At 32.9% G+C, this 11,439-nt stretch overlaps 1 protein-coding gene across 3 annotated transcripts in view; it reads right to left on the bottom strand.

Moving 5' to 3' along the window:
- The window catches only part of LOC117114278 (advillin-like), a 33,476-nt gene extending 28,375 nt beyond the window's left edge, over positions 1 to 5,101 (bottom strand). The window contains exon 1 of one of the 3 annotated variants that reach the window (XM_033257893.1): positions 5,011 to 5,101. The gene's annotated coding sequence lies outside the window, so the exon portion shown is untranslated. The remainder of the gene's footprint in view (positions 1 to 5,010) is intronic. The other 2 variants (XM_033257892.1, XM_033257894.1) reach the window with 2 other exon arrangements.
- Positions 5,102 to 11,439: the final 6,338 nt, after the last annotated feature.

The raw sequence follows: 11,439 nt of genomic DNA, 5'->3' as shown, positions 1-11,439 counted from the left end.
TGATTGCACACATTGACGCTTCCGCATCTGCAGGAGCCGGAGGCCCCCTACAAACGGTCGGCCAGCCAGGCCTAGATGACCACGAATTGAGATGGCACCCACCTCACGCAAATCTCGCAAGGAGATTCAGCATTGCACTCCCTACAAGCTGGACAAGCTTTATGATTGTCCACTTTGGGACTTGGTCTAGGGCCCCGACAGATCAGATATTCTGATTTGCCGGTCATGGTGACTACACAGCAAACCCGTAAAACAGTAAGCAGGATGCAGTAAAATCCAAAGAAGATCTTAATAAATCAAGTAATATCAATGCAAAAAAGATCCACAATCAAAAATCCGAGGTGTTCACTTTCGTGACTAGAAAAAGAATGAGGGAGTTGCATGGTGGTGGGGTCCGCTTGAGCTTGGTGCCAGGAGTCAACTGTTCTATTTGTTTTCGAGGGATGATCTTATGACTAATCACAGTAAAGCTGTGATAAGTAATATGGTACCATGCTTCCCATGAAAAGTTCATAAGGTAGGTTCAAATCCTAGGCCTAACAATTTTATGATGATCTCCACGTGGAAATCATGGTTTTTAATATTCAGTTGTTATGTAATCACATTAATGAAATTAATGTGATTAAATAACTAAATATTAAAATCATTCATTTTTCCACATGAATATGGTACCATGTTACACACTTCCATGGTGGCATATCTCATTTAAAGTCACGGATTGCTCTGCATATCGCATTACAATGCATTAATTTTCAGTCTCAACAAACAGATCCTTGGCTCTCGACACAGCTGCTTCGTCAGCAGTGCTTGCTGACTCCAATACAAATTACCCCGAGCTGAATGAGGATATGAAGGAAGAACTTGAAATATTAACCTAGTACCAGTCATTGATAGCTAGCCAAGTCATTAACATCTCAGTCAATAACAAAAACACACTCCCTACTATACTTGCTGTGTTTGTGGATAAAACTACTCGCACCCTCTGGGAACACTTACAGTAACAGTGGCTTAGTGAATTGCTTGCCTATGGTACATGTACAAGTCACTTCCCCTTCCTGAGCATCAGGGGTTGAAGGGATAATTTTTGCTGGATTAGAACTAGGCCTGGCTACAAATCTTTTTTTTTTCATAGAAACAAAAAGATGATAATAGTAATGGACTTACTTAATACTTTTACTCAAATGAATATCAATTATTTATATATTCAATCTTAAATTATACATGTGTCATAAATTCTGGAAATAAAAAATACTTTTACTATTTGCTACAGTTACATCATCAAACAAGAATTTACATCTAGAATATACACATTTTCAACAGGCATAAAGAATGTGGACTCAAAACTAATAACATACAGTAGAGCCATTGAAAACACAGAAACAAAACAAATATAAAAGTGTAATAAGGAAATATAGTTTCTAAGAATGAATTCCAAGCAAAACAAAAGCATTCTGGTAATTGCAATGTTGAATTGATGTAGACAATAAGATCCCGTCCAATGTGATTATTAGCTTGACAAGCGATTTATTTTGGATGAAATCAGGTAATTTGTTTTCATCGAATACGATGCTTCACCAATTAGGTAAAAGATTATTAGCCCCTACGGCTTTCACTTAGCACTCATCTTTGCATCACCATTATGGATACTTAACAATTACAATAACAATTTTCACTTTATTAAAACTGAAAGCTCTATCCCACTGCTAGCCAAATACTCATGGATGTTCGCCTGCAAGAGTAGGGGCCAACTGAACAACATCATGATGCTTGATAACCATATTAATCAATGTGACAATACATTAGTCATGAGGCATTAATTATTCATTCAATATGTATTTCTTAAGTTTAATGTTTTTGTATATTTTACTATAGTCAACTGAATAACTGAAATAAATTTTACAACTTCTGGTAGGGCTTAAGATCATTTTTAATAACATAAAATAACAAACATTGTTATCAACCATCTAACATACATCAAAATTCTGTTTCTACTAGAAACAAAAATTGACTTAAAGTAAACATCAAATGATCAATGAGCAAGGTAGCAAGGTATCTACATAAGTTTATTTATGAACAGCATTAGGAAAAAAATGACCTAGAAACAACATTATGAAGTGAGTGGGACATATTTTTGGTTACCATAACGATTGTCTAAATTTACACTTCAGTGGGTGTGACTCATCATTCATAATTGTATGGGTATTTCAAAAATGAAATATAAATATATACTGTAGTGAAACATATTTAAAATTATTGATTTTGTGAATTATTCAGCCTCACTTCTGTTACCCAAGTGATTGATACTAATAACTATATTCTGTTTGTTCTCTCAGTAAAATCAGTTTCGGCCTTTGGACAGGCGGAGGTGGATGTTTTGATTCCAGAACACCTCCAGCCTTATCTTTTACATTAACTGGTTCTTAAACATGCTCAATGAGTTTTTTTTCATTATTAACGTAGTGGTACAACTTACTGGAACATTATGCAAGCTCATTTGCAGCGTCATTGATCCCAGCCGCCTTCATTTAGTTTGGAATGTTTGTATTTTAGACCAAAAGAAAAAATATACAAATTTTCAGTTTGTAGAGTAATATAGTATTACAGAAATATCTCATAAATAACTATTATTTATTGTTATTTTTTAAAATATTTTTCAATGTTTTTTCAACTATATTTTAATGGTCCAAATTTAATTAAATTAAAAACTAATTTTATGAAATATTATTTTTAAGTTTTATACATTTTTTTAAATTTTATTTGTATTTTGATTAAATTACTGTATTATGCTACTTAGCTATAAGTATATTTCACTCTCAATTCTTCATAATTTCATTGTTTTAAAAATAATATTTTTTAAAAGTATTTTATACATAAAATATACCTACTTATTATGAAAATTAATTAGTAATACCATATGGGGCACTTAATGAACACTGTACAAAAAACATAAATTTATGAATCAATAACTAATCATTTTTCCAACAACTGATGCAAGGCCTGCGATAAGAACTTTGATTGGCAGTAAAGAATTCAATGGAATGCCTCAGCTATATCAGTTATCAAGATCCCAAAGCACGCACTGGCCGCTACTATGAAACCATCTAGGCTGACTGTAACCTTATTCAGACTTGCTGTGCAAAAAAGGTCAAGAAAGCTAATTGAACAGGCTTCGACCAACCTCATTGCCAGATTGCAGAACCAACTGTAGTCATCTTGTTTGTACGCACGTCTTTGAAGTTGCAACATGGGCGTGAATACATTATTTGAAGTACTGATGCATTTTAAATACTCAGTATTGATCAGGAACCCAGATGAATGTCTTTATTTCACTATGGCTTTTGGTGATATTGACTCCTAGGCTATTACACTTAATAGTTACTGTATGTTTAGTTTGCAATTACAATATTGGATTTGAACAATCTAATTAGCAATTCAATTTTTTATTTAAATAAAAAATCATGGAAATCTGCTTAAGTTTACTATATTTGTTAACAAATATATTAACCACATTTTACAAACCTGCTATCATTTTCATTTTTAAAACAATTACATTAAACAAATATCGGATGTGTTTATGGCACCATATACAAATCTTCGAAATCAAATAAATACTTATTTATAAGTCAAAAGCAGTTCCATAAATTACATGTTGTTTACTTTTAAAATTCACAGATGCAGTAAAGGCTTTTCTAGCTCTGAATTTGTCTCTTTGGAACAACTGACGCCCTTACATCCAACAAAATTCATAAACCATTTCACAGTTTAAACCAGACCTAATCAAATAGCTTGTGTCTTCACATAATATCGGCTGATTTTAACTTTGTACTTTGTACTGCAACACTAATAGTAATAGTAGACCTACTATAGAAGACAGGTACTATTGTTTGTATGAAGGTTAATGTTATCCCCAATTCTGTCCCCGCACTGGAAGTTCTTTATTGTTCATTATTACTACTACATGGATGTTGAATGGAATGCTATTCATGTTTTTTAAGTAGCTGTGTTTTGGATAATTACTCACTTTAAATTTCAATACGTGAATCTCAGGAATATGTAAATTCCTCAAAATGCTCCTAGATGCTAGGCACTCTGTGAAAATAACTCTCCCATCTCCTATGTACGCCCATAATGAAACATCATTCATACAACCTAAATCTTTCCCAGATACCCCCTTGCTTTACGAGGTTCATGATCATGGTCATGAAAAACAAAACAAAATAGTTGCTAAATCAAAATAGATATAATCACACTTTATCAGAAGGATCCAAGTTTTCTGAGACTTACAGAATAGTGAGTAATGGGTAATTTATAATATTGTTTATCGAAAATATCTTTTGCGTCAATTATGGTTTAATTACCATAGATTACTTCATCATACAGTCTAAAATTAGATTTATGAATATTCTACAGGTTTATTACTTTTCATAAACCAGATGAAAACAGAAAGCACTAACGACAGGTAACACAAGGTTAACCCCAATATGAATGAAAAAATCAATCACTCCTTTTGTCTACAGATGTCAACCCAAGGCTTGCTCATTCAACACTCGGTTATTTCAGCCATCAACTGTAATTTGATATTCGCACTAAAATGTCAGATAATAAATTTATAATTAGTTGCATTTTTTAAATTACTTCACCTAAAATTATTTTACCTTGTATTTACTTGCACATTATTGTAGGATTACCCACACTTAGCATTATAATCCATTAAAAATGTTTAGTTTAAATGTTATTTTGTCTATATTATCGGTAGATTAAACTAGTCTGCACATTATGTGCAGTATTTAATAAATGTTTTAAACCAAGTATTTCATTGACTTGGAAGATTTGAATATCATCTGGCTGCAGGGGGACCTTTCAATATAATTTTGAACTTCACAAATGAACGATGATTTCAACATGCATTATGAAAACGAAATCTACAGCACACATTCTTCAAATGATACGCCCATAAACCTCACCTTCAGACTGCAAAACGTACCTATTTACACAGAGTACTATACATACCAGACTACACGCCCATAAACCATAAAGTTCACCTTCAGACCGCAAAACACGTAGGAACCGGCCGCCTATGTATACAGAGTACACAACTGACTAGAGACTGTGCAACACTGGTGATAAGACACATTGTGAATAAGTAAATATTTTACAGGCCCCAGTGATTATGATAAATACATCCACCTACATACTCTTGTCTGCTGACTTATGAAAATAGAATCAAAAGCAATATTATAATTATTAACCTAACCATGAAATAGCAACTACTACAAATTGTAGATTTAAGCAAATTTATGCTTAATATATCAAGGGGTAAGATCTGGAGGAAGTTATGTTTGACCAACTCCTTACACAAATATGCATATTTAAAATTTGATAATTCATAAATCTGATTCAGAATTAATTTGCTATAGTGTAGGAGAAAGTTTAAACTAATATTTGCAGAATGGTACAGTTGGCACATTTAAGTGATCTAATAATTTTACTTTCTGTTATAATTTACATAACCATATACCATATGTTGGTTTTACAGTATGTAAAGTAAAATGAAAGTAATAGTTGCATATATTGTATATTAAAAGCATTGGAACTTAAATTTTTATGAGAAACGAGTTGTGTATAATGACAATAAATCATTCTTGTATGCATTTTCAATTCCTCCATTCATTCTTGCTTCCTCTCAGAAGCTCTATCAACATGGCTATAACTATTAGCACTGATTGACAAAGATGCTAAACAAAATTCAATTATTTATAGCCTAGGCAAACCACTTTAAGTCTACAAACATGTCATAAAGCTTGAGATCTCGGCTTTACCTCCAATTAGTAAACAGAAGATCAGTAGCATAAAGGTGCGAATACCAATCCATATAACCACAAGACTAATGCACTATAGAATCCAACGCATCAGCGAACCTTTCCGGTTCATGAGCATTACGTAAGGGTCATACAGTATATGGGTTGGTTCTTTAAACATGAAAAGAAAAACTGGTAAAATTACACTAACTACTTTAGGAACAATGCTTCACAACTATATGCAATATCCGTAACAGGTTTTATACTGACTACATGAAAATGAGAATCGCTGGCTAATAATAACAAACATGTTAAAGAATAGAGGGAAATTGAGTGGTGATACCGGTTTTGTACGCTTCAAAGAATCCTTTGAATCCCGGAGCATTGATGGTATTGGAGTTTTATTGGAGTAGGAAATGGAGTTTAATGAGAAGTGTTTCTTGATAAATAAATAACTAGTCAAATAATCATTTTCATTCATGTTTTGATATAAATATTAAAATTCCTTATAATAAACTTAAATATAATTAATATGAAGCACATTGAATAAGAGGACAGAAGACACTCAGATATGCTGGGTAAAAAAGCAATCATAAACTTGAAAAAATAAACCAAAAAAAACATAGAAATGTACCTGTATGTAATAAGTAGGCCTAATGTACAAAATAGAAAAAATTGATGCTTAATATTAAAGAAGCATGGAATTTGCCTTACTTGTAAAAGTAAAGATATTAATTTTGCAACCGCTTCCTTTTGTTGTGGAATGCACTGCATCAATTGCTAGAATAGCATATTCGTTATTTCATTCTTTAATTATAACTTCGTTAATATATTCCTTTATTGGAGATCACATTCAGTGTTAACAGTTATTACACCAGCGACATATGAGTACAGTAAAACCTTGATTTTACATAGGGTACGGGACCGGAGGGCGTACATAAATCGGGGAATTCGTAAAATTGAGGTTGGGTTAAAGGGTAACCTTTGACCTAATACGTACGTAACGCTCAATAAACGTATGTTATGAACGAACGATGTTACCTAGGCTTAACCTAGCCAATATGCCTACGAATAAAACCATGTGTTTAGTGTTTTTAATCATCACTTTACGATGTCATAATAAAGTGTTCAAATAAAACCATGTGTCTTATGTACAGTATTAATTCATCACTTTATATCTTTTATTTAACTAAATATGAAAATATTGTAGGATTACCAAAACGACAAAGGTATAACTTGGGAATTCCCCTTCATGGCTATTCTAAACAACAGAGCTGTGGTGTTGTCTGGGCCTGCTGAGACAAACTAAAACCATGTGCGCTGCACTGGGCAAGCCAACCAATTAACGTTCGTGTACGTGAAACAGCAACCACATGCACTGCGCTGGTCGAGCCAACCTATTAGCGTTCATGTATGAAACTTTGCCTACTCAGCTTCCTGTAGAAAATTTTCCAAGTTTTCCACACGAAGTTAAGGATGAAAGCAATTATTTTGAGCACCATCGGTAGTTGGTCATCTCACTCAGTTCATGTGGTTTTAGATTATAACAACCCAGTATTATACTCAATCAACATTGCTGTTTAATGAAAATACGTTGCATTATGGTTTGTTTATTGTTATAGTCTTTTTACTTATGGTTGCACTGAAAAGGGCCGTAATTTTTTTGAATATTTTTGGGCTTTTGGATGACATCAGTGTCGATACGAGGTGTACGTAAAACTGAGGGTTCGTATAACTGGGATACGTAAAAATGAGGTTCTACTGTACTGGCATGAGTGGATGGGGCTTATTAATTATAATGAACTTGAATATAATAACATGCTATGTTGTTGAATAATGTAGCAGTAATTATTCAGGCCTTAGGCAAGGTACTTATTCATGTTGTCTCACTCCACCTTGGAAGTGGGTACCTGAAGAAGTCCATCTCAAAACATACACAGCTTTCCAATCTGCAGACACTAATGGTATGACACTGAGCATGTGTACACACTGCATGTATTTTATCAAATCAACAGCGATAATGTGAAACAAATGCCATGGGATTACATACTTTGCATGACCAACATAAGGTAGAACTGGTTAACTATCCATTTCTGATCAAAAGAAGCGTGAACAGGAAACATATCGGTTTTTTATACTAGAACATTGCAAATTTCCTATTATTAAATTATATATTCCTAAACCTAATTGGTGACAAATTTATGTTTATTTTGTACAAATAAAATATTATGTAGACAGAATTCTGATGGCATTAAACTGTCTGCTTTAAACCTGTCTCTTATACACATCTAGATGTGTATAAGAGACAGATCTAGTACAGGAAACAATAGGATCACACAAGGTATAAACGATTCCGTTTTTAAGAGAATTACATACAAGAGTATTGGTAGTTCACAATCACTAGACCTTGGAGCTTTTCATGGTAAGCTGAACCTGATAGATGTGCCTAGTCTGATGGTATCAACCATAACAGGAATTAATACTATACCCATTCAAAAATAAAAATAGAAATGTGAATCATTTTTATTTTATCCAAATGTTATCACAATGATGAGTCTCACTTCATTTGGAGTATGTTTTATACTAAGTTATCTAAAACTTATCTTAGAACCTACTGGTTATTAATTAAGCTTTCAACACAATAGAATGATTTTGTTTTCTTCACCAAATTGGCTAGACAAGACATGGAATAAAAAAATACATAAAATGTTTCTGATAAATGGATTAATACAAACTGCAACAAACAAAATTCAAGTAAAACATTTAATAAATTCTAGAGTAGTCACAAACTGCAGCATAACCAGCAGCATCTACAGTAGGTGCAAAAGGGCCCCAGTGCAAGATTAATTGCCGGGCCCTTTGATGTTATAGGGGAATTCCCTAAAGTTCTCAGAAAATTCATCATAACATGTTTTTTTTCACCCCCTACTCATAAAGGCCTAGGCTAGTAAAAAATACTAATGATAATTGGATTCATACTATTTTAAGAGGAGCATATACGGTCTCATCAGCTGTTCTAAACTAATCAAGAAAATTGTTGGCACATAAAATTTAACAATTGTAGTGGCGAGTCAGGGAATTCGAAATAGAGAAGCCAGGGAGGGTGAAGACCACCTCAGACCCACCATGGTTGGGGCTGAGGTAAGAAAATTATAGCACCTCTAGATGGCCGGAAATGGCACTCTCATACTTAAATTTTAACCTAATTCCTTTTTTCAATTTTTTTTATAATTTAAAATAAAAATTTGTGGTAAGAGACAGCAGGCTGACTGGGACAACCTCGAATACATCACTGGTTTGAAATCAACACAGTAATCAATAATAACTCCTCTAAAGACTAATATTATTGAGGGGCCTGCTGGCCATTTTATTCTTCAAAAAATGTTGGTGTGCTGCAGCCTACCCTCAAGAAAATAATGAAATCGCAAGCTGTATTCAAGCATATTGTTTTTGAGTTCATCCTAAACACGAGGGACGATTTTAATTTTTTCATTTACGCTCGAGGTAGGAAATCAAATTTCCGTGACACTGACCCTGTCCTTCGACTTTTTCTTCTGAAAATTGAAAGGTGTAATTCTTTTATTATTCTGTACCATTCCACTAAATTTTATGATGATCCATTCATAAATTTTGCATAACCTTGCTACTGTAACAGATAGCCTGACAGACAGACAGCACTAAATACATAACCTCCTTGGGAAAGGTAACTACGCCTTTCGAATCTTTATTGAAATTTATAAAAACTGTCCATAGGCTTTTTTCCTTTGTCTAATACGTTAGAGCAGGTGTTGTTAATATAATTAATATGCATCAGCATACTATCTGTTTGTTTTAAATCAATGTGTGAATTGGTATGGCACAGTGTTTTGAGGACTCTCATTGGAGCAATTTGTTACCATCAGTTAAAACGCAACTAATTGGTGACAAATTTATGTTTATTTTGTACAAATAAAATATTATGTAGACAGAATTCTGGTGGAATTAAACTGTCTGCTTTAAATCTAAAAAAATACTTTTTAGGTTTGTCAACATTTTAATTGCATTTGAATATTAGAACAAACAAAATTTCTTTGTCAACTAAACAACATATACCTTTTTTTTAAAGTTCTATATCAGTAGACCTACTGGGATCAGTTTACACCTATAAATCAACAACATTCAAATTCAATTTGATGTTACTAAATAATAAAGTTCAAAAGAGATTTCTAAATCATTGCTTTTAGCAAAGAAAGTCCTTCTTTGCTACTAAATTATAATCTCATTTTTCTAATATGTACACAAATAGATATCTGAATTCATTGCAGACCGAATTGCTTAATAGTTCAAGTAAAGATATTCATTTCGCAACCGCTTCCTTTTGTTGTGGGATGCACTACACCTTCTTAATTGCTAGAACAGCATATTGGGTTATTTTTATATTCTATTATTATAACTTCATTCATTTATTCCTTTATTGGAGATCACATTTAGTGTTATCAGTTAACATGACATGCCTAAGAGTACTGGCTTGTGGAAGATGGGGCTTAATGAGGGGGTGCACGATGGGACAAAAGGGGATAGCTACAGGGGCATAATGCTGACAGATATTACTTTTTAGGAAGTGGATATATTTACGTGACCGTAAAACAAATCGGTAAGCAATATATTTATGTGAAATAAATAACACATGCGCAGTCATACTTTAATAAACTTGATCACGTATATTTATTGATTCTGGGTAAATGTACGTTAATATGAGTTCAACCAAAGAATATATATTCAACTTAGCACTCAAAAACGTCGGCCCAAGCAACAACAACATTGGCAGTTAATGTGAAAGAAATACCATACCTCGCTCAGACGTTGGTCATGATGTGAGTTACTAGGGGAGGCTTATTTCTAGCTCATTATCACAATCATAATCTATTTAATGATTGAAATACATACTACTGTAGCAAATTTAATGACGTTTAATAATGGTAAAATTATAATTAAATACCTATTTACAAACGTCAACCCTCCCTGCCATAAACTGTTTACAGAAATTTATTCAACCAATTTGGGGAGTATTTGCTGTCAATTCAATTGTGTGTTGTTGAATACAAAACTTTGTTTGGTCAAGTTAATGTAATTCAACATGACTATAAACAAAAGGGCCTAGGCAAGTCAGTGCCGTGGTGAGAATGTTCACCGCAGCTTGGGCCGACATAAATTTTGAGTGCTGAAAGTTTAACTGAACTCACACATACATTTAAACAGAATCGATAAATTTATGTGACTGATAATGCAAGTTTATCAAATTATGGCTGCGTATGCATTAATATAAATACTTAAATATATCCACTTCCTACTTTTTAATCAGTGGCGGATCCAGACTTTTTAAACAAGGGGGAACCAATTTCATATTATAATTATAAGTATCCAATACGGTATGATTCGTATTCGGTTGGACTACGTGCTCTTACGAAATATTGTAACATTTAGCATTGGTATTAGGCCCAATAAAAAAAAATATTAGTTCATCACCCTTGCCTGCATGTCTTCTATGGTATTTGAAAAAAAAAAAATTGGAACATTTTTTTATTTCTTATGTTTTTTTTTTTTCTTTTTTTTAAGTAAATAATTAGTACAGTAAATTTTGTTTTTTTTTATCTTTTTCTTG

Source organism: Anneissia japonica, unplaced genomic scaffold, assembly GCF_011630105.1.
Source record: "Anneissia japonica isolate Jap-2015-1 unplaced genomic scaffold, ASM1163010v1 scaffold2994_len2133135_cov197, whole genome shotgun sequence".
Classification (NCBI taxonomy): Eukaryota; Metazoa; Echinodermata; class Crinoidea; order Comatulida; family Comatulidae; genus Anneissia; species Anneissia japonica.
The sequence above is the reverse complement of the archived record's forward strand: the minus strand, read 5'-3'. Positions and strand labels throughout refer to the sequence as shown.